At 39.2% G+C, this 21,948-nt stretch overlaps 1 protein-coding gene across 1 annotated transcript in view; it reads left to right on the top strand.

The window, feature by feature from the left end:
• The window catches only part of SLC5A7 (solute carrier family 5 member 7), an 87,150-nt gene that overhangs the window by 20,668 nt on the left and 44,534 nt on the right, over positions 1–21,948 (top strand). Inside the window, exon 1 of the mRNA XM_080377436.1 lies at positions 1–21,948. This exon is cut by the window's left edge and continues 20,668 nt beyond it. The gene's annotated coding sequence lies outside the window, so the exon portion shown is untranslated.

Below are 21,948 nucleotides of genomic sequence, written 5' to 3'. Positions count from 1 at the left end.
CACACATATTAATGACTTCGCCGCCAAAGACTTTGCTTCATGCGCTGCAGATAAACGTGCCTCAGAAACAGTGTTCATTCATATTGCGGCCATCCCAGTGAACACCCTCTCCCAGAAGGGGAGACCTAAGCAGGTCCGGACCTGCCAGCTGCTGGACCTAGCCACAGCAGATGCAAGACTGTTGGGAATAGCTGGGCTGCAGCTTCCTAAGACGTCATTGTTTTCTGACTTGGAAGCACATTTAACACAATGAGGACTAGTGAGGGATATACAGGTCTGAGGGAGACAGCAACCTCCCTGGATTGTAAACTTCCAGGTGTTGTGCTTTTACAGTGCCGTTGCTGCCATGACCCTTGCCCAGTGACCAACACTGAATAAATAAAAGGGCTGGGCTTGTGACTTTGTGGGGTAACCTGTTGAAGTCACCAGACTGGTTGCACCTCTGTTATTTCTGTCCAGCCAGGTATATGTTTCTATCCTGTCCAATGCAGATTAATAGAGGGATGCTTGTAATCTAGTATAGATGGTTTTCCCTTCACTAGCTGGGTTGTGTGAACTACCCATAAAGCTAACCATGTTCTAAGCTTCATAACATTTTACAAAAAGGGGGCACCAATTTATTGCATGCTTTCCACTTAAAAATGACCATAATAAAAGTGCAACAAGAGCCGCCTATGAGAAAAACCCTACAATCTTTATATATCACAATCTTAATTCTTCCAATAGTCTCCTCTCTTTTTCCCACAGGAAAGATACGATAATGCATGTTTGTATGACTTTGTTATCCCAGTATCAGATGGGATAAAGGGTTTAAAAACCTGGTCCTATTTTTCATAGTGCTGCTTCTAAATAAAACACCAGAGGGAGGAGTGAAAACTATACCCCTCTACTCTTTGCTTTCCTTGACTAAGCCAAGGAATAAAAGCCATGCCAGGGTATCTCTGATCTCTGGTAAAAGAAGTAAAGGGTGAACTTACCAGCTGTGCCCCCTTGCACCCACTCAGGGAAAGGAAGCTGTTTCCACCAAATGCTGAGGAGAGGTGACAAGTGTTTTTTTTCCCCACCGGCTCTGTTCGAAGTGATCACTGTGTGACACTGCAGGAGCAGCTCCCCTTCCCTGAGCTGCGGGTGCTGCTTGGTGAGTAATTGCCTTCACTAATTCTGGGCTTTTCACACTCCAGCGGATATCATACGCTTGGCTGTAATCTTTACTAGTCTCAAGTGGCTCTTCTCACACAAAAGGTCTGGAATAGCAATACCTTCAAACTGCTTCTTTCTTGTCTGCTCCTGGAGGAGTCCGAGTTGCAGGTGGATGCAGCAGTGCCTTGTGTTCCTCGGTAAGGGCCCTACCGTCACCCCAGGCTCAACACTGTAGGTACGTAGCTGACCTCTGGCAGACATCATCCTGCAACAGCACTTCCAAATAATGTAGCATACAAAAGCTCCTCCAGTCTGTCAGACTTACAGAAATCTTTGGAGTCCAAAATGCAAACCAGCAGAAGGGTTAAAGGATCTGTGATAGCATCCTCAGTTTCATCTGCTTGCTTCCAGTGCCTCTAGGACCGCATTGCTGCATCGTGCAGGCCCTTCTTGCAAGTTTTTTGTGGCAAATCCAATGGAATTATCTCAGAAATTGTATGAAAATACAGTATTTCGTAACCACAGTATAAGTCCCCAAAAGTATGCCTCAAACACAGAAATATTCTTAAATAAAATGGTCAGACATGAAAGTAATCACATCAGTACAACCCTTTTACCCCTCCTCTGTTTTAATTAAATTTTAGTACCTCAAAGCAAACATCAAATGATTCTTACTACTCAGCACTGTTACTGCAAGGAGACTGGCATTTCTAACAACATCTAATACTCAGTGATATCTCTTAGAAAACACTGCATCAGGATTCTTGGGCCAAAATTTGGCTCTGACATGAATAGAAGATATAATAGACTGGACAACAGAGTATTTGTCCAGAACAGAACTTTCGTAAGAAACATGAACAAGTGAAACATTTTGCAAGGCTAAAAACCATTGACTGATTAGATAGGCAAGATTTCATATTCTAAACCAGCTTTACCTTTCTGTGCCAAATAAAAGCTGAAGAAATCACCAGGTGGCTACAAAACACCTTAATTTTCCAGAAATTCTTGGAATTGTCAAAGCAGCTGAATTATCCCGGTGGTGTTTGGAAGGCACCTCCATTTACCCAGATGGGAGCTAATCACAGCTCTCTTAGCAGCTTCCCACCTCCATCAATATAAAGCAGATATACAATCAGATACAGTGTCATGCACTCACCACTTAGGCTGCTCACCACCTCCAAGGTCTGAAACTCCATTAGGCAATCATTTTATGATACCAAGGCACTCGTTCTCACCTATGTTGAGCATTGCATGTCCCTGACAGAAAAGCAGCAAGGATTTTCAGGGGTACCTTGCTGATGAGATCACGCCTATTAACAGGCAGGCAGCTCTCTAATGGGAGTATCAGTCAACTAAGTAACTCTGCAGCCTACTCAGGGAAGCAAGTGGTGGGAAAGGGATAGGGAGCTCTCCTGCTTGAGGCAAAGGTAGGTAAATGAGGTAAAGGCATCTCTGCCTGGGGAGGTGGGAGCTGTGCCTAGGGCAGGGGGAAGATGTCCTGCCTGTGGCAGGAAATGAAAATAGGAAGCGTATGGCTGTGGGGGCACAGGGAAGGAGTGACAGCACTGGAGCCACGGCAGAGGTAGAGATGGGCAGGGAAGCTGCCCTCCCACCGAGCTCTCATCTGCGTCTCCATCCCTCTGCTGCTGAGCAGAGCTTTCCCAGACAATTCCTATTACCACCTGGTGATTTATAGTCATCTCTCTCTCAGATGAACCAAAACACATGTCTCTTCTGATGGACTGTGTTCTGCAAAGCATGAGGTTTTACAATACAGCTGCTATGCGTTATCCCACACAGCAAAAGTGGAAATATTTCTATGTTTTTTTAATACAACAAATATATTTCCCCAGATGCTCTTGACTGAACATGTTGCTAATGGGAGTGTGTTCAGCCTTCCAGAATAAAATGCCTTTAGAAAAGAGAGAAAATATTAAAAAGCTCAAGAACCAAAGGTGATTTTTAAAAAGTAAAACAAGCTTTCAACTGCATCTGTGATGGTTTTTTTCTCACAACTGCTCTAAAATCTACATTACAATATCGCTCATGAGCTCCTTCTTCTTAAACATGGCATTACCCAGAGGAGATGGATCATATTAGCTGGGTAGGTTCAGCACAGCAGTGGAAAGCAAGCAATGCCATACCTCGTGAGCAGGCACCTGTACGCTAACAGTTAAATGTAAGACTTGCTAATGGGCTGGGTGCCGAGTCGAATATTAAACAACACAAGTTCTAATACTCAGGTGTTGGATGAAAACTTTGCTTTATTTATTTCAAAGGTTGTATGAGCATCCTCCTTAAATGTCCGTAAGGCCATTTCCATTTGCACAACTTGCTTACTGAGAAGTATTAATAGATGCCAGGAAATCAGACCATTTGTTGTGAAACGCATCTCCTTATAATGCTTTCTTAAATTGGAATTAAACAGATTACCACAATCAATTCCTAGATATATATCTTGATGCATGTTCCTATTGATTCTCAGTCTCACTGAAATGAAGGAAGCATATTTCATTCTGAAGAACAAGATATCTCAAAGAATTTGAGAATCACTAAATATACCTGAACCACTTTAGAGCAAATGCTTTCTTGATAGTCCATTTTAGAAATGGGCTGCTTTCAGCTTTCTATGTGATGAAACGGTTATAACTCATCAATTTTTTTGTGATCCACAGCCACTTAAGCCTTCCTGCCACAACTGCCAGGTTAGTTTTCTTGACTGAGAAATGCTTATGATATTATGTGTCAAAGAGCTCTTTTCAACACAATTGGCAATTGCTATTATTATCACACCTTTACTGACCATCTTTAACAAGCTTACTTTTGCTGGTTGCCTTTTTTGTATTTTCTCATGTGTGTTATCAACATGCAGACAACTTCTCCTGCGATTCACAACTCTGATTTTATCACGGAATTGAACCTAAAGGACACACATTCCTCCTTTTGTGCTCAGCCCACTAAATCTCCCTCCATGATTTTTTTTCTAGTGAAATGAGACTACTCCCACTTCTTTTGAGATTCGTAGTACTTTCAAATATACAGAAATCTAGAATAGCAATATCTAGCTAATAAATATAAATTAATAGCTTGCTTCGAAATGTATATATGTGCTCCTAAAAAAACATCACTCAACCATTCGGTAGAAAGTGCAGTAAATAGATGTGCATGGTATTTTATATCTGCTCATGAATTTTAATTATAAAGTTTGAAATTTCTCAAGTTTCAAGGTAATGTTTTTACAATTAACTCAGATATTAAGCTATATTGCAAGAAATTCTAGGCTTCACTGAAAATAATAGCAAAATTGACACTGAATTCACTATGAAAAATGTATCAATCTTTAATTTTTATCTGTATATAATGAGATACAAAAAATGTAAAAAAAGGGGGGGGGGAAGTAATTATAATTATAAGCCAACTGCAAGTCATATACATATTCAATACAGCTGCAAAAGGAAAAGCACCATTCTGACAAATATTAAAACAAGATTGCAGACTCTGAGATAGTGAAGTTCCTCCTGATAAGACTTATCCCTGTAATAGTAACTTTACTGGAGTACTGCCTTTGCTTTAGGCACAAAATTTTGAGGGAGGTGAGCAGAGAATGACCAAAGACTTTTTATCTATGTAGAAAACAAGCATAAATTAAAATTATTATAAAAGAAGAATGAGATGACCACATTACAGTACATAAAAAGTTGTCTTAGGAAGGAAGAACCTCCTCCTCATTGGTGGGCAACAATGTGATTAAACAACAAAAATTAAGATTATGGTTAGACATTAGAAAACAGTTGCTAATAGTAGGGGCAAGCCCTGGAATAGATTGCCTGGAGACATCGTCAAATCACCAGCAGATCTTTGAGCAGACATTGCCCAAATATTTTTCATGGAAGATCTAGGTATAATTAGCCCTACCTTAGAGAAAGGCATGGATTATTTTTTTTTAATTTTGACTACTTTTTTTCCTATGATTCTATGTTCTTAATTTTAAGCACAATCTTAATACTTGCTAGCTTCAGTGGGTCTTCGGTTTCTACTAAAATGATTCCCTGAATTGAGACAAACCTTGAAAGAGTAAATTAATTTTGAAACCTATGGATGCCAGGTATTCAATATCAAAGAGCATTTTTTAAGATTTCCTAATTAATACAATTTTCAGGTGCACTAAAGGAATTAGGTGATCAGCTGCTACTAAATTTGACCAGATCTGTGTATTGAATATTCTCTGAACAAACCAGATCTAAGCGGTACTCAAACACGTTTAAAGATTTTTTTGTTAAGAGAAATTCCTGCCAATTCAGAAGCTAAAGGTTAAACCAGAATGGAAAACAGACTAAACGGCCTCTTTGAGTGCCTTCTTGTAAACATAACTTTACAAATAAGAATACATTATAATTTTTATATGCTTACTTCTTCTGCTGGCTGCTTGCCTCTGATATCTTCATGTGCTACAGGGAAGTTTGCATTTCCCAGGCTGCGTTCATATCTTGAACAGAAGTAGGGCTTCATCTCCAAACATTTTTTTGCTATCTTCACCATCACTAAACTGAGTACAAAGAACCCAGACTTCAGGTGATGTACATCAACAAAGTACCGTGAATGCCATGGAAGCCTGGTAATTCAGAGCAGTTGAAGATCTAGTCTAAAAACATAACTGAACAGGGAAAAAGGACTCTGCTCAGACTTACAGATCTTGCATAGAGGAATAGGGTTACCATTTTTGTTTAGTATTTTAGTGTTTTATAGGCATGGATAAAAGTCCTTCTATAAGCAAACCTATTTGATAAGAATACTCTCTTCATTAATATCTCCCCTACAAATTTATTTGCATCTCAGATTTTAAGAATGGTGTGTACATAGTCATTTGTGTTACTGCCACAGCCTCTCTTTGCTCAATTGATTGCCTTGCTATTGTTTTTCTGTCTGCTCATCTATACAAGTGAAATTATCTTGCCCTTTTCTCTTTTCTGCCTGTTTTCTCAGATCATTTAACAATGAGCTACACTTTCTATGTATCCCTTTCAAAAGAGATGCAAAAGGGGAAAAGGGGGGGGGGGGGGGGGATGGGGGACACGGGGACAGAAAACTGAAAAGTCCGTGTCAGATCTGTATGAAATAAATTCCTTGCTGACAGTAATTTCACTCAGTCTTTCAAAAAATTGTTGTGTTCATGGTTACATGCATCTCATTGTTTCTATGGGGTCATACTTCAGTGATCCATTACTTCAATTGAGCTTTATTTCAGTATGGAAATGATGAAATTGTATTTTTTTTTCAGAAAAAGATATAAATAAATAGAAAACAAAACAGTATTTATTGCAGTTACCATTAAAATGCATTTAAAATTACAAAAAGAAATAAAATCGTTCAACTCCCACTTCTTTTAAAAAACATATTATTTACAATAAAATTGCCAACTTCTTCCTGAATAACCAAAAATGTGTGCAATAGACTGCAGTGAGGGCCTCCTTGATGTCTGCTGCTGGGTTTGTACTGGACTGTATCCCAGACCACATGCCTGCTCAGGGAGCCCTCATAGTCTGGTACCACCTCCATTATACCACAGGTTGGGCTGCTGGGGCCAGTGGATGCTGATTATCCTTCCTAGTGACCAAGAAAATGGGTAAGGGATTGTCATGTACCTGATACCAACTATCTAGGCATTATTTCTGCTTTTAGTCTAGCCTGACAGCATATGGGGGCAAAGCCAGAGCCAAAGTGGAAGCATGCCTGTCTGAGGAAAGATTCCTTCCCTTCGCTGTATCCCACGATGGCACCCATGCACTGGCCCTGCCCAAGGTAACCTGCATGCTCACAGTCTGACCCAAGTGAGGCATGAGTTCCACAGGCTTAAAAAAACAGTAAGTATTCAGTTCCCTGAGCGGTAACATAATAATCTGTAAATTATCTGTAATGCTAAATTGTAAATGATAACTGAACAGTGTATTGTATTGTGGATAGTATTTAGGAAAACCATGAATGAACAGCTGACATTTTTTAATACATCTGTCACCTACATCATGCACTGGTATAGGGCAGTATAATACCGTTTTTCTTCATCAAATCAGCTTCCAGTGTTGCAAGCCCTGACACATAAAATAAAAATATTTCTGCAGTCTGTGACTCTTCCTTCTGTGCAATGAACTAGGAAAAGAGTGAGGAACAAAGCAGGAAGGGGAATGGCCCTCAGCATAGGCTGGCTATTGAAGAGTAGGATGCACTCCAGACATAAGAAAAGATTGTCACTAACAATTTCCCCCGAAGCAATGTAGGAGCAGGGAACCAAAATATGGTCATTGCTTTTTCTTGATCTGCTGTTAATACAGCCCAACTATGCCCTACTCTGAAATGGGAGGAAATACGGTCACTAGGAGGGGAATCGTATAAAGAGGAAAAGAGGAGAGGAGGGGAGAGAAAAGAGAAGAGGAGAGGAGACAGGAGGAGATGAAACCTGCTCCATGATCCCTGATGTCCCCAGGTGTGTCTAAATTCTGTAGCAAGGATTGTGGAAGTGCTCTGGGTAACAGAATGGAAATGCCTTAGCAACTTTCTTATGGTAAAGAAATAATATTTTTCCAGTATTAAATGTAGATTTATGAATAAATCAAGTGAAGCAGTGGACTTTTTCCATTTAAAATCCCTAAAATCAGTATTTCTTTTATTTATGTCATTATCAGACTTCCAGTTTTAAGCATACCATAGACATTGGTAAAATGTCTGACACTCCAGCATTATAAATGACTGTTCCTGACCATGGCAAACATGGCAAAAGTTTCTCATGGAAACACATGATTTCTACACCAATAAATTTGTTTGTATTGTGTTTACATGACATGGTTTTGTAGTGAGTGGGAAATCAAAATCTCATGGCATCAGAAAAACTGATGACTGCACCAGAGAAACTGCCCTCTTGCCAGAGGAAAAGCTGAAATTTACGACAATTGCATGGCCTTCTTCCTGGCATATAAGGCATTAGTCAACAGCTTTGAACAGTGGGATAAGCATCTCATCTTGATCTACTGAGATAAGCTTTCATTCACTAATTTGGATGGAGAGGGACAGAGACAAGGATGAAAACCAGTGCATACCATACAACTTCTGGCAGTGAATGGAAGTGTCTACAGAAAGAGCTTAATAATGTAAATTTCCCAAAAGAGTAAGGGAGACGGAGAGATCTCAGTAGATGCTTCAGTCCATCTATAGAGGAAACCATCTCTCTTCCTTGGTTGTATACATAGCCCAGAGAACACTGAGCTTTTGGCTCGAGTAGCTCTATCTGACGCCTCAAATCAGGTAGCATATTTTTGGCCTTCACCTCTAGTTGTTATCATTGATCCACTTCATTGGATGAGTTTAGAGCACCCTTCCTATTTCCTGAAGCAGAACTCTTGCTTCAGGATGCCTGCAAACTCAGGAGGACAATACTGCCTTGATTTATTCTGCATTTGATTTTCATTGAACTACAGGCTTCATTCAGAAAAAGACCCTGAATCCAAAAGAGAGAGTTTTAAATAGTTTTCCTTTAATCACCCCTATCCTATAATGAAAATTTTATCATTTTTTCCACTCTCTTTTTCTGTATCAGTAGTAGATACCTAAAAAAACCCCAATAAACCAGAAGTAGTTGTATTGAGACATATTTTTCAGCTTTCAATGTCTCTTGTTCAGGTTGAAATTTTCAGCAGAAGGAATGTTGAAAAATCAAATAAACTAGTGAAGCATAACCAGTGTACAAGATAGTGACAATAATATGAAGCTAAATTACTTATGGTCTCATATATAATATTCTTGTCAGAGGCATTTATTTGATGTATAAAATGCATACAGAGGAAGTTTCATGTGTGGACTTTTGCCATTAGGTTGTATTTTAGTGTGAGTGGAAGTATTTGAACAAGTCAGGTACTATCATCTGACGGCCCACCCTCCAGGCAACTGTGGGGTTTTGTGAGGATTCCCAGCAGCTTCCCCACCCCTAGATACTTAATCCTCCCAAAGGCATCAGCACTTTTGGATGCTTGTGCAGTTGCTTGCATACTGTTTATTGTTCAAGGGGTCTGCCTGGAAAAACCCCGGCACCTGCATTGGATGGGCCTACTTCTGAAGTAGTTACACCAGTGTCCCTTTTTAACCACTTGTCCTTAGCAGTTGTCTTCAAAGATTCAGATGACCTGCACCCTTCACTTCAGGTGAACACATACTTCAAGGACAGTAAAGGGAGTCTGGAGTGACTAGCTCACGTGATGTTGGTGTCTGAAGTTGGGTAAAAGGGTTCTTTTTTTTGTTAAGATTGTCACAGATGAAGCACAGACACTATCCACTGCCACCACAGACCTGGTTTTGATACATCCTTTCAACTCACCTAATGGAAAGTCTAATTATTTCCCAAGTCATTCTTGGATTGGAATCATGAGATATTAATGCTATTGACAGGATTTTGGTTTTGCTTTTGGCTTTTGTTTGTGGTTTGTTGTGTGTTTGTTTGTGGTTGGGGTTTTTTTGTTTTTTTTTTTTAAATAAATACAGTGTCATATACCACGTATGCTTTCACATTTCTGTTGTATGGGAGTCTAGCCCACCTCGCAGTGAGACCGTCCACTGTTGTTCTTCACGGGAAGGGAGGAAGAGGACAAAACAGTCTGCTCATTTGACTGATGTTGTTGTCTGACGTTTCTCAGGAAACTTTGCAGTTCATTTGACTAGTAGTTATCTAGTCCATAATAATTCAATGATTGTTACCTAACAAATAAAGGATGGTCATAACTAATATTACTTGCTCAGACTGTTATCTTCAAAGATGCCTCCCTATAATATTCCAAGAACATCTGATATACCAGAAATAGTCTAAAAAACAAATTAAAATGCAGTCCTTACTTTAAAGAGTTAACACCGTTAAAATAGTTTATTTAGCTAGTAAAGCATGGTCTATTTCATTTTCTATTGCAGAATATACTCTGAGGTCTTGGAACTCATGAGACCTTCACAGGCAGTAATCTTTCTCTCCTTGCTCCCAGCACATGGGATTATTTGGGTGACTGAAGCGGGTCTGTGATGGCAGTGAGAGGTTCTGGTGCAGGCTGGGGGGTGTTTGGGGCCATCAGCCCCTTGGGAGGCTTTTTGCACTGGGGCGGTGGGTCGGTGGGTCGGTGTCTCGGGAGCCGCCCGGCGCCGCGGCCTCTGTCCTTGGTGCTGATCACCCCGGGCGCCTGGTTGCTGCTCCTGCGAGCCACGACAGGGAGAGGGGGAAATCATACCAGTTTTATTGGAAAGTCAGTGCAATTATGGGTTAAAAGTTGATAAATTAATTTAAATAATCTTGTTAATTGTTCTGTTCTAAATATAAGAATTAATAATTGCCATGATGCTTAATTATTAATATGGTAGCATAAATATTAGCATAATTCCTTCTGCCAGTTTATCATTCTTGAAATTACAGCACAAAATCCGTCTATAAATCACAAAAAGAAGTTAACAAAATCAGGAAAATTCACAGACAAAGATGAATATGTGCCTTTCCATACACTGATATTTTTGATTGCTCTAAGCAGAGAGGGAGAGATTGCATTTTAAATACATACATGCAAATACATTTAAAACCAGTATATAACCATAAACCACATATCTTGAAGCACTAAGTCAGATTCAGGAGGCAAGTGAGAAGGGCTAATGAGTTTCAGAAGAGCCTCTCATTTGTTGAGATAAGTTTCATGAGTTTTGTATGTAAAAGCCCTCTTTTTATATTGTTTGAAAGTTATTTCAGATTTACTATCTTCTGCTAAAGTACACAAGGTCTTTTTCTTGTTCTCATAACTTCTAACAGCTGCAGGATGGATAGCGTGTTTACCAGAGAGCATGTAATAAATAATGAATCACTTTGAAGCATTGCTTTCATGAAAAGTCACATACAAATATGATGTTTACTTGTAATTTGTTTAAGTTATAAAAACACTAGTTGAAAGGGTGACTTCCCAATAAATCTGCTAAAGTACTGGGTAATGGAGTATAGCTTCTTTTCTTTTCTTATATTTAAATTTTTCACCTCAGCTAATTTATGAGCCCTTCCCAAAATTATGCTCCAAAACACGTTTTTAGCAAATTCCCCAAGTGAAATGATCTATGAAATTGTCACCAGGTTCACTTTAATTTTTAATATCAGTTTTTCTCAGCTTCGAGTTCAATGAACAACAAATCATAGAAAAGTACCAGCTTTCATGCTATTTGCATTTGCTTCCCAAATGTATCAAAGCACTAATACCTTAAGGATTGGCTCACAGATGTGAGCTCAGTTATTTATATTTTTTCATAACTAAAGCAATAGAAGTAATTATTATAATTAAAAATGGAATTAATCAAAACTGCCGAAGAAAGTTGTTCTGATAGTGTCAGTTGCACCACTGCTTTAGTAACAATCACGTATTTTTAACTAGATACTTCAGCTTCTTACAGATCCACAAACAAGTTTAGAAAGGCTATGCAAGCTTCCTTCTTTCTTGATCTGCAATGACACAGGTCCACAGGACAATAGATCTTAAAAGGTCACCTGCTCTTTCCTTAAGTACATCAGGTTTAGCAACCAACAGCAATTATGACTATGAAGTGTGGGGTTTTGACACACAGAGAACCCAGGATGCAAACAGTACCAAGAGCCCAAGAAGACAAGAAATTGTAGGTACAAGGTTTTCTGGACAACATTGGCAATTCCAATCCCAAAGTCTTCTTTCAAAATCCTTCTTGCTGTGATCAGATGGTCTTTTATCAAAAATCTCTGTCTTATAAACTGGAATATTTTTTGTCATTTCCCCTCTGCTTTGAAGACCAAGACTCCTGTAATAAATCTATGTAATTTGGGGACTCCATTTTGTTTCTCTAATTCACCATTTTTTTACATCCTGATCCAAATTTCACTGAATTCAGTTACAGTAATTCTACCAGGTACTTTAGCAGTCCCTTTGAAATGATATTACACACTTACTGATACACAGACACATTATTCAGAATTTTATCAAAGTGAATTTGTGCGCCAAATGCTTTCTCACCACATTTAAAGTACAAACACCTAGATCACAGAAGTACAGAAACAAAAAAGTGCTTTTTGGATGAAAGCGTTCTTGCACAAAAGAGGAGCTAAGAAACTTTTGTTCACAGTCAAGAACTTTTCACAGAAATAATTTTTTATATTTGACTTATGGGCTTCAAGATACCTGTACTGAGGTTCTGATTTAAAGCAGTTTGTAAAACTGTTAGTGGAACCACTGATATTCACAGGATTAGCCTGATTAGCAATTAGTTATCCATTGGAGGACCTGAACTACTGAAAGCAGAGCCCAGTCACTAAATAGTGGAAATGGACATCAAAACACAGAAATATTATCTGTTTTAAATAGATTTCATAATGTATGTGGTAAACAAGTTGTTTGTGTGTAAGCAGTAATGACTGGAACAAATGACAAAGTGATAAACACAAAATAAATAATTGTTTTGTGCCAAATACATCTGTGTACAAGGGCCTATGCAATGCTCAGGCAGCGTTTCCAGTTTTACTGAAGCCCTTGAACCAAGACAAATATTTTTATATTGTATCTTTAAAAATGCAGAGGCTATCATGTTAGTGCAGTTGTCTTCCCACCCTGTTACAAAACTTTTGAAATTACTGTGTAATTTCAAAAGGAAGACCTTTTTCTTGAAGTTAGAGGTACTTTTTTAATCCCGTCAATTCCAACTAACTTGTTCTAAAACAAGCAGAAATACTCCAGTCATCTTTGACCAAGTGTTATGGTACTGTGTTAGACATTTATGAACGTGCATTAGTAAACAAAAAAAATACAAACCAATATAATTCTCCTATGATGTTCTAGGTCACTCAGCAGTCATAAAATAATAACTTGTGGCTAAAAAGGACTGTCCTAGTGAAACTGAAAAGCATTTCAGGCCAGAAGTATTGGCTTTGTGAACCTTGTCATGAAATGTGCAAGTTTTCAAATTTGACAATTTTGCATAAATTCAGGACATCTTTAATGAAATCTAACTACTGTAGCACTTGCAGTTAAACAGCGTATTTATAAATTCTTATGTACTCTGTCCAAGATTGTTACTAACCCCCCTAAAAAAGACCTCATTTCCTTCACATTCCTCCAAGGATATATCTATTATGATATAATTTTCTCACACTAATTGCAGCCTCCATTTACAAATTCCTAGTAGAAGTAGATGTGCTTATAAAATCATCTCCTATCAGCTGAAGTTGATGAGAAGAGTTGCTTCAAAGGGGATAAAATCAGAACCCTTTTACTGTTTGTTTTCATTTTGATTGCAAATACTATTTAAGTTCCCTGACTTAACAGTAGTGAAATTATACATTTTCTATTTTTATTTAGGCAGATAATGCAATTTGAAAAGACTAAATTTCATTTATCATAGATCACTTATAAATTAGATCACAGAATTCAGAAAACAGCTCTGAATTGTGCCTTGAGGACTGTACGCAGCTCATTGGCTGCTGAGAAGCTGACATGTTTTGGGGATTTTTTAGTAGAAGTGGCTTTTACTCTAAGGATTACTACTTTGGTTCTCTGTTGGCCCATGCACCTTGTCTTGTGTGTGCTTTTTAAGACATCAGTAAGTAAGTAAGTACATACTTTAATTTTCCTGAAGGAATGGGGAACCAGTGGAGCAAGTGAACCGATATGGATGTTTGAAAAGATGCTGGGTAACTTTAAAGGTGGAATAACTTTCAAACGTCTGCAGAAGACAGGTCTCATGTTTACTCAGCTTTAAAAGTGTGAACAAGCATGGAGATATCATGGGTTAAGGGGTTACTGCCTGTCAATGACATGCCTCACTTCCATTGCCTCACTTTCATTATTCACTTCATGAATAATGAAATTCATCATCATTCACTTTCATGAAACAAAACATGCTAGCTTAAATCACATTTTACGTGGCAAACAGGTATACACTTTAATTAGATTTCTGAACTACTATACAGAAGGTCCATAAACTGTACTGGCAAGGGTTTTATGATACATGTTTTTTCTCCTTTAAAATTTTGACTTGGCTGACACTAGTTTCAACTCTTTTTCTATTACAGACCATGCACATAGATGAAATCATTGCCCAGACAGAGTCATCTAACTGTGTGTGCTCTGTGGTTATTTCAGCTATACTACTCAAAAGCTACTGCTGTTAAAAACCAACAAACAACAAAACAACAAAAAAAAGGTTAGATTTATCTAATCCTAAAATCCTCACAGAATCCAATCAATATTTTCAGGTTTTTCTCAGGAAATGTATTCTTCAGCCAAAATGTATGAACGTGAGTGAAAATAAACTGTATCCAAACAGCACCAGTTTTTCATATATCAGTCCACCCAGTACCACAGAGAAAATTATTTTATTATTTTATTATTATTAGGATCAGTTACTGGTAGTGATGCCTGGAAGACCGATTTTTCACATTGCTTTCACTAGATGTTTCCAATGAAATTGCCATAGTTAAATCTTAACGGGATTTTCTTCCAATTTTTTGTCAGTTCCTACTTGGTCAAAATTATGCATTGATATGCATTGAAAATCATCTGAGGGTTTATTTAAACATGTCTATCGTAAGAACATAAGCACCATAGTTATTAATAATAATAGCATTTAAAAGCAAAGTTTATAGAGTAACTTTGGATGTAGTTAACAAAATACAGTTTCTGTATGGTTTCAGTTACTGCTTAACATTTTTATTATATTTTTTGCTCAGATCTATAAAAGGTATATTGCTCATGAAAAGTTTATAATGAGAAGGAACTGGTCATCTGAGGCTTTACCAAAACTTTTCACAGATTTCCTTTAAAAACTGAAGTCCTATTACAGCAAAGATTGAAACAGCATGAAGCTGGGTGGTTGGGGTTTCTTGGTGAATGTACAGAAGAACCTTTTTCTTGATTCCTCTAAAACTGCCTTTGTAAAGATTTCCTCCATGCTATCACCAAAAGAAAATCCTTCCTGAACTAAATTTGAAAACTTAATGTTCCTCAAATACTTTCTCAAGTCCTACTTTTTTTTTTTTACTTTTTTTCCAAGACAACAACAGGAAATTGGTTAGTAAATCATGGATTATTTGAATTCAGACAGACTGATGTAAAGCCCTCACAACTGGCACTGCAGGGCAAAGTAGCAGAGTGTAAACAACAGCTGAGAGTGGCTTAAACTCACCTGTTAGTATTTGCTTTTTCTTGCATCCCTTTCAGTTCAAAGCAAGATTAGGACTGCATGCCATCTTCAGCATGTGTTAAGAATATTCATATAGTCAGTAACAGCTCCAAAAGCATCTCAGAAACTGCTCTCCCTCCTTTGCTTTCTCTCTTTGCACCAGGCTCTCTTTTTGCTGTGATATGGCACTTAACTGTCTTCAACGTTTGCAAACAGATCTGTGGCCCACTTCTGCATCAGTTCGTTCATGACTTTGTGACTTTATTTGCTGTGGTGAAGCTCTGGCACCCTCCATTCACCACACTCCTCTTTTCAGCTTTTGGTTATGTTTGGATTTCTGTTTCCCATGTGGATGTGAAATACTGAAGTGCTTTCGAGATCATAATGCCCACGTAAGCATGCTTTTTGCCTTAGTGGGTATGTATTTGGTCACTGACACACTGTAAGTCATCATACAACACAAATAATAAATGACAGAAATGCTAGCCTAGCTGAGGGTGTTCCTATGCCAACTGTCCACCAGTTCAAAGGCCTTCACTGTAAGCTTGATAAATGGTGAGTCTCCATTCAGACAGATTTATTGCTCAGGGATAGATTTCCCCAGAAATCCAATAAGCATTGCAATCAGCTTGATCTTGTTTAGTCCAAGGCATGCCAAAAGAAGGTGGATCTTTGGCCTGCCTATTCCCCATCATTGGTCCTAACTCACTATCTTTTTCAAAAAACAAAAGAATTACAAGCATTACTTCCTAATAGCTTCCCAAATAGCTATTTTGCATTATGTCCCATTTTAAAAATCACTCATTTGCATTGTAATTTTCTTCTGTTACCGTTACTTTATTTTCTTACTCCTCAAGCTGTTCAGTGATGCTGATCAACGAAGCAGAAAAGCCTAAAAACAAATATGTGGTTTCTGCATCAGGGTCTTCACTTTACAATACTTTTGTGTAGCGCTTAACTGCAACAGAGCTTTGACGTGACTGACTTCTGACAACAACTGGCAATATCGATATTAAATAATGATAATAATACACAACTTCCTTGCTTGCTTCATTTTAATCATATGCTCCGTATAGTTCAAATATATGTAGTTCACCATAAAGCAGTGTACATCTCCAATCTGATTCACTCTTATTTACACTAAAGTAAAACAGGAATAGTGCAATAAATCTGTGTCAGGGAATGAAAGAATTGAACGCATTGTATATTCTCTTTCAGTCCCTTAATTTTAAATTTTTTATGGCAGCTTTCTTACAACAGGTGTTGAAAAGCTAGTTCAGTTCAGGTTGCCTGAAATTTCTTACAATAAAAGCCTTACTTTTACTTGCATACAACTTTACCAGGCATCAGGCTTCCAGCTGAAATTTTTCACAGCCGTTGTCTGACTTAGATTGAATATTGATTTTATTTTCTTCAGCATTTCAGCAAAAATATTATTAGCTCCTTCTAAGATTTGCGTAGACATTGAATAAAGCAGCAACAGAAATTGACTGGAGCTATATTTTAAATATATTAATCTGTTTTATAGCACAGAAGTGCCACCTACTCCCTTAGTGTGCTCCATAGAAAAAATTGCCTGTATTTGTGAAGCACTAATACTCTGCACTGCAGAAACACCTGGAGAAAGCCACCAGCATTGTTTTTATTGTAAAGTTTGAACGAGGTGTAATGTGTAAGGCCACAGGATTAATGAGAAGATAAATAGAAATACCGAAGATTTATTGAAAGAAAAAGGCACCTCAGGGAAAAAGTAGTATGTGATCATGCAGTTGAAGACTATCACAAGAAGTATGTGGACAAGAGGACTACATCAGGATTTCATACACAGTCTTAACTCTGCTTTTCTTATGTGTTTAAGTACTACACTTTACAGTCTTCTCCTTTTACTGACTTTTTTAATGCTATAGACTCACAGAAACTATGGTGCACAGTATTAAACAACATGTCATGTGCAGCATTTGCCACAGTAGGAAAAAAAAGACCTGTGTCTTTGACATTTAATCCGGTTTACTACCAAAAGGGTCACATCAGTGCTCTACACTATCTGGAACGCCTGAAAGCTCAGAACTGTACCTGTATCTGTATCTTCCCACGAGATAGCCAGGGACTCTTGGTACCTATCAAATATATCTTCCAAAAGAGGTCTTATCCAGGTGTTCTTTCTGAGCTGTTGAACAAATGGATGGATAATTTCTTTGGGGACTCCATGGTTAATAAAGAAACTGCAGAAGGAGTCTAAGATGGATACTATCCCAAAAACCACAAACTGATCGAGACGCCCTTTTTTAGAATAATTCTGCCATAAGCCTTTCTGCAGCATCTGTCTCAGGAAAGCTTTTATTACAGGGCTTAAACTAAGTGGTAGTAAAAGCTCTCTTATTAAGGGAATACTCATCAAAACCCCCTTTTTTTAAAAAAAGGAAGCTATAGTTTATTTAAGTAACTGTGTAATCCAACCTGATAAAATACATAATTGCACCATACAAATTTTAAACATGGAAATCTATCAGAAAATAGAATTTTATCTCAAAGGTTTATTTAGCCAGATAGATATTTATTCCTTAGATGGTTTACATCATGGCTTACAACCTCTGGCTTCTTGAATACTGTGAATTACAGTTCTTAACATAGATGGTGACGGGGTTAGAATTCAGTCTCTGTCCCTCACATTTCCTATTGTTCAGACTCCTCTGAAATATCAAATAGCAGGAAGCACTGAGAAAAGAAAGTGGGTAGCAGTTTAGCCTAAGTGGCCCTAAACAAGTATTTATATTTTGATCAGCTCCATGAGTTGTGTCCAGGGTGACCTTTTCCTAAACAAAGTCTCCATGATGGACATAGGTTTGGAATGCAAAACTGTTACCAAGAGGGAGTTCAAATAGCTATACATAGGCTCAAGAAATCTTCGGAAATATTGTAAGATCTTTGCCTAAAAAAATGATAGACATGCTACATGAAAGTTAACTTCTGTTTTTTCCACAAAACATTCCTCAACAGCTATGTAAAGAAATGGAAGAAAAAAAGAGTACCAGATATAGCTCCATAGCAAGGACTGGTCATAAAACTAAAAGCTCAAGTTAAGCCATCTAATTTGGGGTGAATATCTGTGTTCTGAAACAATCTGAGTAGGGACCTGTACCTTTAGCCTTCTGCTGCTTGATAGGCATCCTGCCTCTGCAAAACTTCTCCACAAAAGTATTCAAAGGATGACTATCACTGAAATAAACATTCATTTTAGTATTTGATAAATTGCCACAAAAGATGAAAGAGGACTTGATGCCCATTTCTGTTAGTGGAGTAAATCCCAAGTGCATTCAGTAATTTAGTGTGAATTGTTAAAGTAAAACCTGGTCCTTCGTCAGTGTTTCATAAAACCTTCAAGGTAAAATTGAGAACTGGATAGCCCAGTGTGGGGTGAGCCCTTGGAAGCCTGCAGCAGGCAGGAGTAAGGATGCAGGGTTATTTGCAAAACTTTATTTACCAGGGTACCAGTATTCATCAGATTACTCTAAGTACTGCTTCATGCTGATTGATCTAAAAACCTAAAACAAAAGAGCCATAAGGGATCTTCTGTTGACCCACCCAACCTGTCAACTTTAGACTGTCCCACTATGAAGTTATCAATTCTACTGCTGTCACTGTCCAGAGCAAGACTTCTACAAGGGGCAGAGGCATCCGATGGTGATGGGCAGCCACAAACCACCACCAAGGACAGAAACACTTGGAAATGATTTGAGGTGAGTAAATGCAGGCTTCTGTGACAATTTCTTAAACATGAAAACTAAGTTTAAAGATTTCTGGTTTGAATAGTGTGTTTTGAAACTGTTCTTTAAAAAAAGAAAATTATATTCAAATGAAGAATAATTGTTTTAGAAGTCAGAAACTGCCAATAGACTGCCTCTTTCCTGGAAAAGATGACCTCAGTTCTAAGTGTTTCGACAGCAGAAGTAATTCTCTTTGGAAATGAGGTCAGGTCTGGTATGGAATCTGCCTTGCAGTTACAGTTAGTATCTCTGGCACCATCGTGCATCTTTTCCCAAGAGCCATAAAATTTACTGGTATTCATTTGTGCACGCCCTCAGATAACATGATAAATGAGTTTTGTGTATGACTGCGTTTGATAGATGCTGTTCGGGTGCAGCTGGCAGAATGCACACAGGGATCCAGTGTGGCAGGATCCTTTCCCAAAAGAAAACACCAGAAAATTATCTGAAATAGTAATAATGGATGAGCGAAGAAAGGATAGTAAATGATTAAATCAGCTAACATTCACACCTTACTAAAATTATTTTTTCAGTCTTTCCCAGCTACATGCAGGAGAAGACAGTTTCAAAACCCAAAGCCAAACTCATTCAAGGAACCTATAGCTTAAACTAATATCTCATCAGAGAATGTATGACTTGACTTATTTGCGGTTAAGTAACTACATGATAGATACACACGTAAGGTAAAACATGGCTGGCACAGTTGGTTCATTGGATGGAAGGCTGCAAACTATTCCTGAGCATCAAAGAGACAAAAATTCTCAAATATAATTTTTAAAAAATTCATTTTAATGGTTTTCATTAAAATATAGTAAATTTAGAGTTAATTAATTTCTAGAAATGAAAAAAATAGTTTCCCCGTTCCAGTACCATGAACAGGTCTGTATCAGGCCCAGTAAGGACAACAGGAATTTGTTACAGTCTTCAGTGAAGACTGAAGTTGGGATTTAATCTAAGAAAAGACTATGGGATTTTTTATTGGTTAGCATTTTTTGAATTTGCCTAAGACAGACTTTGGCTAACACTTTTCCCCAGAATTTTCGATATTTTGTGTTGTCATGTCTTCTTCCACTGTATTAAGCTGGAGGAAAACTTCCGATTAAAACTTTCTGTGAATTTAATTTAACATCCATTTTTACATTCAAGCATTTCCTATCACATTTTAATTCTCGAACCTGTTCATTTATTTCTAATTGAGACACCCCCAGCATTGTTTCCAAGGTCTCTGACTTCTACTTATGATTTTTATTGTGTGTACTTACGACAGTATTTGACAGTATTTCTGTTTAGAAGGCAACTTGATGCTCAACTGTGTCTAAAATGCGTCTCTGTTGCCTTTTCCTGGGAGGAGGTTTTTATTGCAGACTCCCAAAGCAAACATCGCATCACTAGCGTCACTCGACAATCCACGAGATTGGCTGACAAAAATAGTAACATTCCTAACCTTTAATTCTTTGGCCACCCTTGTCGAGTCTTCTTCAGCTGAGCCCAGGGACTTGGAAGCAGTGTTATGCACACAATTTATGAGTATGCAATTATATTTTTTTGCACATAATATACGTCATAAATGGCTGGGGCTAACATGCTACTTGGTGTGACATGTTCAGCAGCCGGTGAGCAGCCAGCCAAAGCGGCTATGCCAGCCAGGCAGTTGGCAAATAGGCAGGGAAGTGCCAGCCCTTGGGTTGTTCCATGCAGCGGGCTGAGCTTTGCTGATCTGCCACCTTCCTCCTGTCTTTACATCTTCCCAGCTGGTAGTTTTCCTCTGAGTCTAGGATGATTTTATATTTTCTGCTTTAAATTAGTTCTTCTACTTGTCACAGTTCCATACTTCTGTGGGCTTTGTATTTCTACTTTTCTATCCTCCATGAGCCAGTGGCCCATGTTACCTGCCTCTCGAGAGCGGACAGTGACCGCTACAGCTCAGCATAACCTTTCCTTTATAAAAACTGGGGCAAGGGCACGCATGGGTCCTTTTTGCATCCTGAGCACTCATTGTCCAGCATAATTTGGAGACAGAAAGCAAGAGTGCTGTCGCAGGAAAGCTGGTATTACTGTAGCTCTGGAGGTGAGGTTTGTAAGAGGCATGGCAAAATAACGGAGACTCCCCAAGAACTAGCTGCTCAGCAGCTGGGAAGCGCAGCTGCACGTTCAGCCAGGTTGGGAAGGGGGCTGTGGGGAAAGGTGGCCCCGACCAGCCCCACACCGCTGTGCCTTGGCCCGATGCTGGCCCAAGAGTTAGGCCAGTGGCTTCCAGTGAGGAAGGGTGCCAGGGAGGGACCGGGAGCACAGAGCTCACCTTCCCTCTCCCTACCCCCGCCGCCTCCCCTTGCTCCGGCTCGCTTTCCAGCACCTCTCTTTTGATCAGCTCTTTCTTTTCTCCCTCTTGTCCGTGGGTCCGGCACGATCGCGTTCCTTCCTTTCTCCCCCTCATTCCCTTTTGTTTCCTCACCCCATTTCACTTTCTAACCCTGTTTCCCTGCCATGGCACGACAATCACTCTCCCTTGAGTCATCCTTACTTCCCCCCAACGTCCCCTAGCACTCTGACGTCTTTCCCCCTTCCTCCCCCCAGCTCTGACGGACACGGCCCTCTCACCCCACTCAACCCTCCCCCTTTATAAAGGGATTTTCTCTTTTTAATCCACGAGCCCCCCGCCGCAGCCTCAGCGCTCGCTGCGCCGCCGGCACCGCGGCGGGCAGAGCCGATCCTGCCTTTGCGCCTTCCCCCCCCGCCAGCGGGAGGACCCCGGGCGGGGGCAAAGCCCCCCGGCGGCTCAGCCCCGACACCGCCCCGCGGCATGGGCGGCCGTGCCCCGCGGGCTGCGGGGCAGCGCGGCGGCGGAGCGCAG

Source organism: Falco punctatus (assembly GCF_963210335.1).
Source record: "Falco punctatus genome assembly, chromosome: 2".
Lineage (NCBI taxonomy): Eukaryota > Metazoa > Chordata > Aves > Falconiformes > Falconidae > Falco > Falco punctatus.
Note: the sequence above shows the minus strand (reverse complement) of the source record. Positions and strands in the feature narration are given on the sequence as shown.